This window comes from Corapipo altera, unplaced genomic scaffold, assembly GCF_003945725.1.
Source record: "Corapipo altera isolate COAL_440 unplaced genomic scaffold, ASM394572v1 53, whole genome shotgun sequence".
NCBI classification, from domain to species: domain Eukaryota; kingdom Metazoa; phylum Chordata; class Aves; order Passeriformes; family Pipridae; genus Corapipo; species Corapipo altera.
The window spans coordinates 501,004-506,928 of record NW_020884900.1 but is presented as its reverse complement, the minus strand read 5'-3'; positions in this window follow the sequence as shown (position 1 = coordinate 506,928).

Below are 5,925 nucleotides of genomic sequence, written 5' to 3'. Positions count from 1 at the left end.
GGGTGCCCAATGCCCGGTGCGGTGCCAGGTGCGGCAGGTCCCGCCCTGCCCTGCCCGGCCCGGCCCGGCGCGAGCGGAGCGGGCGCGCGCACCCCAGCCAATCAGCCCCGTCACGTGAGCGCGCCCCGGCACGCGGTGCCTCTGCCGCGGCTGTTACAGCGGCGCCTGCGTGCGTGCGGCGGCTGCGGGAAGCGCGCGGGGAGGATGGTGGGGGGGGTAAAGGGAGGTGGGGCCGTGCGCGCGCCGCTCCGCTCTGAGGGGGTCCGGGGGTCGCCGCATCCCCTCACGGGGGGCTTCGGTGCAGCCGGCGGCGCCGCGCCCGCCCTTCCTGCCTTCGGGAGGCATCGCTTCCAGGAATTGAGGGGGTGCGGAGGCAGGATATCCTGCGGGGCCCCGAAAGGGGAGCGGCCGCGCTGGCGTCCCATCAGCGCGGAGCATGGGGGGCGGGGGTGCCCTCTGCCCCCTCCTCAGAGTAGGTCCTTGCTCCATGTGAGCACCCGCACGATGAAATGCTGAACCGTGCTGTGCGCCTCTCTCGGGGGCGGATACTGCTGTGTTTGACATTGCTGTCGGACGAGAACATCACACCATGCTGCCCGCCTCAGTTGCCCCACGCAGGACTTTGATGCTGAATTGTAGCTAAAAAGCAGCGTTAAACCTGTTTTTCATCCAGAATGCTTTCCATTTACACTGTTCTCGGGGTGTCAGACCTCTGTATACATAATGCACTAACAGAAGTCTTTAATGGGAGCAATAGTGGGAAACCATAAGTAATCCAGCGTCGTAGGGCATTTAAAAAGGTTGTAGAACATATTGCTGAAATGCTTTGGTAAATCTGAGGAATGGTCTGGTAGCCTGGTGTTGAAGGAATTTTCTGCTTACTCGGTGTCTTAGATTCAATTTTCCACCCTGGATCTCTCTGATTTGTTCAGGAGGATTCTGACAACGCAGCCCTTCCAGGCTAAAGAAGAAGTGATAAAGGGCCTAAAGACAGCAGGAGCTGGCAGTATTGCAGGTGGAGGCAGGCTGGGCTTGCAGCCAAAATGCTTTCCTATCGGACTGGCAGAGATCAGGCATTCTGCTCAGAACTAATGAACCTCGTCCCAGATCAGGAAAACCAGAAGAGAAGCAGGGTTCATTGAATCTTTTTTCTTCTTTTGATGATTTTTATTTCATGTGCTTCCCTGGGGAGTCACGAAGGCTTGAAACTTACCTGCTGTATCCTGTATCAATATTGCGATATACGTGCATGCTGTGTCAATACCTGCTGTATCAGCATGCTGAACAGTGCAGCAGGGTGAATTTGTCTGTGTGCAGCTCCGTGCTGCCATGGATAGACTGCCTTTAGCACATAAATCAGTTTTAGAGTACTGTCAAACACCAGCATCCCCTGTGCTTTTTACATTTGTAAATGAAATGTGGGAGGATGATCACAGGATTCCAGGAGCTGGGCCTTTAAAATAAAAGACACTTGGTACTGCGAGCCCCTCATTAAGGAGTCAGAAACTCTTAACTTGGCTAAATTTTAAGATTCTGAATAAATACTAAAGGAGAATTACCTTTGCTGCATATGTGGTACCAAGGGCAAAGAAGAATTGTTGGGCCACATTTACTCCCTAGAAACGGAAGCATTACTTTGTTTGGGGAGAGTTTATAGAGTTCTGGTACCTTCTATTTAAAGCCCCTATGAGGAAGCCTCCACAATGCTTCCACAGCATTTGCATGCAGAATTATATAGTTGTGCAATTTCACTTAGTCCAAACAAACTGACTAAATTCCTGTAATTTTTGCTGGAAACACACTATCATTTGCAAGGCGATTGGAGCAGACAGCTGAGCTCACAGGGTTATCACTTGCATCTGTTCAGAGGACGGCCTCTAACCTTGTATTGGCTAACATTTTTAGCTCTGCCAACTAAACCCACATGAGATAAAAGTCCACCCACGCAACAGGTTATGTAGTTTGCTTTAAATCAGCTGTGTTTTGTGAACACTGAATGACTTGCTTCTATTTCATGCATTTCCTTTAGCACTTCAATATGAATTTAGATTGCTTGAAAGGTTCTTGACTGACAGTTTTGGTAATTGAACTCCAGTGTTTAATCCCAGACTGGTCCAGCACAAGGAAGCTTCTCAATGCTACCAGGCAGGAAGCTTTGCTGAGTTGAGGATAGTCCCATTCACTTTCTCATGCCAGCAAAGGTGGAATTTCCTGTTTCTTCACTGCCCTTTAGTTACTGGGTGTAGGATATTGTTATTACCTTAAAACTATGCCTTGGATACTAAGACTGTATGTTTAATTAAAAAAAAACAAACAAAAAGGCAAGTGTTTAGTAAGTAATCTGCTCTTTAAAGTGTGATTATTCCATTTCAGCCTTAGATTAGTTAGGCAGTACTCTGGAAAGCTAATGGTCTTCACAGCACCCTTGCTCTATTTTTGCCGACTTTAATTTATTGTCCTTATTGATTTTTGCAAATTCATTTATGCTTTTAAGATTCAGCTTATTTTTATGCAAAATTGCAGGTGTTGAAGCTCTAAGGAGAGATGGAGAGTGTGATGTTATCCTTCAAAGTGCACATGGAATACATGAGGAGAACTATGTAAGTTCTAGGCTTCCAGGTATGGATGCCAAAACTCTATTAAATTTGCTGTTAAGAATAATTATTGGCAGACAGTTGTGTAACTTTTATGACAATTTCTCTTGAACCTAGGCAAAAGACAAATTGATACCAGTCATGATGTCAGACTGTGATTGCATTGCTCCCCATTCACAGAAGGTACCAGGGTGACAAAAATATTTATGAGTGTGTTTTCATTGCTGCATCATTGTTGTCAAGCTGCAGTTATGTTAGTCTGACTGTACTAGCTCCAGATGACTCATGGCTTTCATTATATGTCTGAGTTCTTAAAGGATAAAGGATTTGGGAGAGGTTATTTTTTTTTCTGCAGAAAAATGATAAAAAAATTGTTCTGTGATAGTAAGTGCATTTGTACTTTTCAGCACCCACTACATTTTATAGGATGGAGGTAAATTGTGAGCTTTCTGAAGGTCCTCACACCTGTTTTCAAGCAGTGCCTTGAAGCATTCAAAGACAGTGAATAGAGCATAGACCTTTGTGCTGTGGTGGAACAGGGAGTGTTTGTGCCCTCAGTTCTGCCAAATGAACTGTGGTGACACGGGAGGTCACATGGGAGGTGGAGATGAGCAAGTGCCAGGCCTTTCCAGACAGGTCTGGAACCCAATGGCTCATTATGCTACAATTTATTGAGATGTTTTTAATGTTTTATTCTCTGTTGTCTTATGGTTATTACTGTGGTTACTGTAGCCCTTTACTGCCACATTGGCCTGGAACAGGCTTCAGATAGTGGAATTCTATTGCTGAGTGTTCTCTGGCTCTGCCCATGGCCTCCAGCAGGCTGTGGCCAGCTCTGCCTTACATTCCTGTTCCCTATCATTTGGTGTTAGGGCAGGTGGAATTCCTGTTCCCCGCATCTGTGTGTGGCAAAGACTATACTGGCCTTGAAAGCTTCTTCTTTGTCCCAAGAGACATCAGAGTCACAGTCATTTGGCTACTGAGGGCTTTCAGAGCCTTATTATGGCTTTAAGCTGTAATACAACAAATCAGAGTAGTGAGAGGTTTTAGTGCTTCCCTGTGACGTTTTGGCACGTCCACACCTAAAACATTGTACATAGTTCAGTGGGAGTTGTGAGTAGAACAACAGCTGAATAGAATGTCAGGAGGTGTGTTACAACCTTTTGCTGAAGGTGCATGTCAGCTTTATAGACTGTTATAAAAATAATATTATAAACACTGCAGCAGTCACCACTGTGTTTATGCTACACAAATCTGCGTAAGACTGGTGAAGGTTTTGTCTGGGTAAAGGTACTGACTTGGAAACTGGGAGAGGAAGGATTTCACTGGCAGATTATAACAGTGAAATATTGTAGTCTGAGGAGAAATAGGTTGTGGAAATGTCAAATAACAGACAAAAGTTACACAGACAGAACCCATTACTGATTTTGGAAAACCTACCTGAATCTCCCATTTCTTTGGGCTCAGAAATATCAGGAGTGAAATGACAACAGAATTCCTGATGTCTAGTGGTTCTAACAAATAAACATTTGTTAACTCTGCTTTGATGGACAGTCCCTATTTATCCAGCATCACTCAAAGTCATGTCCTCATACAGCTCATTCTTTATAAATAAAAAGACTTATAACCAGCTTGGACAAGCCTACCAAAAATACACTCCAAAGAACACTGGAAAGAACAACAATGCCTTGGAAGGAGGATAGAGGAAACAAATATTTTCCTTCATTTGTTTCCACAGTTTTATTAAAGGTAGTGAATACATTTAGCCACATTGAACTAATCTTTTGTAAAACACAAAGTTCAGCAAGGAAAGCTTGTATGACTTCATAATTAAACAAAATTGATCCAGGAAAAAGGGATCATGAAGTAATGTAGAGTGTTAAACTGTCTAAAACTTATCCATCCTTCTGTTCAGATGTAAAACTGAGGCAGAGAAAGAACTGACCAAAATATTCCTCTCCTATCCTTCTTCTACACTATAACTACAGAGCTCAGGGTTGAATTTGATGTGGGGAAATAGAAAGGACTAAGTCCCTCTGTTTGTGTGTGCTCCTGCAACATAAGGGTTATGGCTATATAGTGTCCCTCTGTGTAGCCTGAGTTGCAGATTTAAACCAAGGTGGATGGCAACAATGCACAGTGTGTGTGGTTGTTTGCTCCGCCAATACAGAGGATTTCCACCAATGTCACTCCTTTCCTAGCAAATTCTCTGTATAACAAGCCAAGACCTGTGATACCATCTAGGCTTAGTTCTCAGCAACCTTTCACCATAACCTTTCGCCATGCAGTGAATGTGAAATGCTACCACTCTAGAATAGCAGAGCTTTAGCCTGCTTTGGAAAGCATATGTGATCAGCGGTAACTCATGGAGAGCAGTCCCATTGTGAATTAAATGCCATTTAGCTGAAAATGTGCACTGGATTTAATTCAATTCCTTGTTTGCTGGCACGAATTCTTCTGGTGACCGTGAGTTTCCAAGAAAAAGATGCAATTTTTATCTCTCTTCCTAGGTTTAGCACTATTCAAATGGCAAATTATTTTGTGTGCCTTCACTTCTGATCTTTTAAGTCTGGAACCAGTGAGGAAGATAAGAATGAGCACAACACCTCCAACCTTATCACCTAGGCTCAAACTCCCCTTGTGTAGTATGTGGGAGTCTCTCATAAGCATCACTGTCACGTAAGCATATTTTTTTGTAGTGACTGTATACAACAGTTCAAATGCTGGTTGCTATAACAGAACTCTGGAGCACATACTGGAGCTGTCGTGTGTTCTCCCTCCCACCCCCCATCTATCCCATTCATAAATTAGAACAAGCAGTTAAGGATATGAACTATGACCTTGTTTCTGTCCTCACAAATACCACTCACAGTACCAAAGGACTTTAGCCGAAACAAACCAGTCTTTATAATGACAGGAAAAACAGTGCTCTCTGATATCTCAGGTTATGATGTGCATGCAAAAAAGGATGCACACGTGTCTGACATGGCAACACTGGCAATTTGGGTAGTTCTCAAGCTGGTACAATGTGTTACCAGGTATGTTTAGTTGTAGAGTGTTTGAACCACATGTAAACATTATTTTCCAGACCTGGTAATAGTCTGCCATCCATAAAAGGAAATTTAACTATAAATAGTATTTCTTCATGCTGTTTAATCTACTTACTGTCTGTTTTCACATCTTTGTTCTGCCTCCCATTTATCAGCTAGAATGAAATGTAGGTGCTTATGTAAGATTTTTCAACAAGTTTTTTCTGTTAAAAAGGCCCAAACCCAAACCTTCTGCCAAGGTGTGTAAGCACTGAGGTTCCTCAGAAGCCAAAGTCAACACA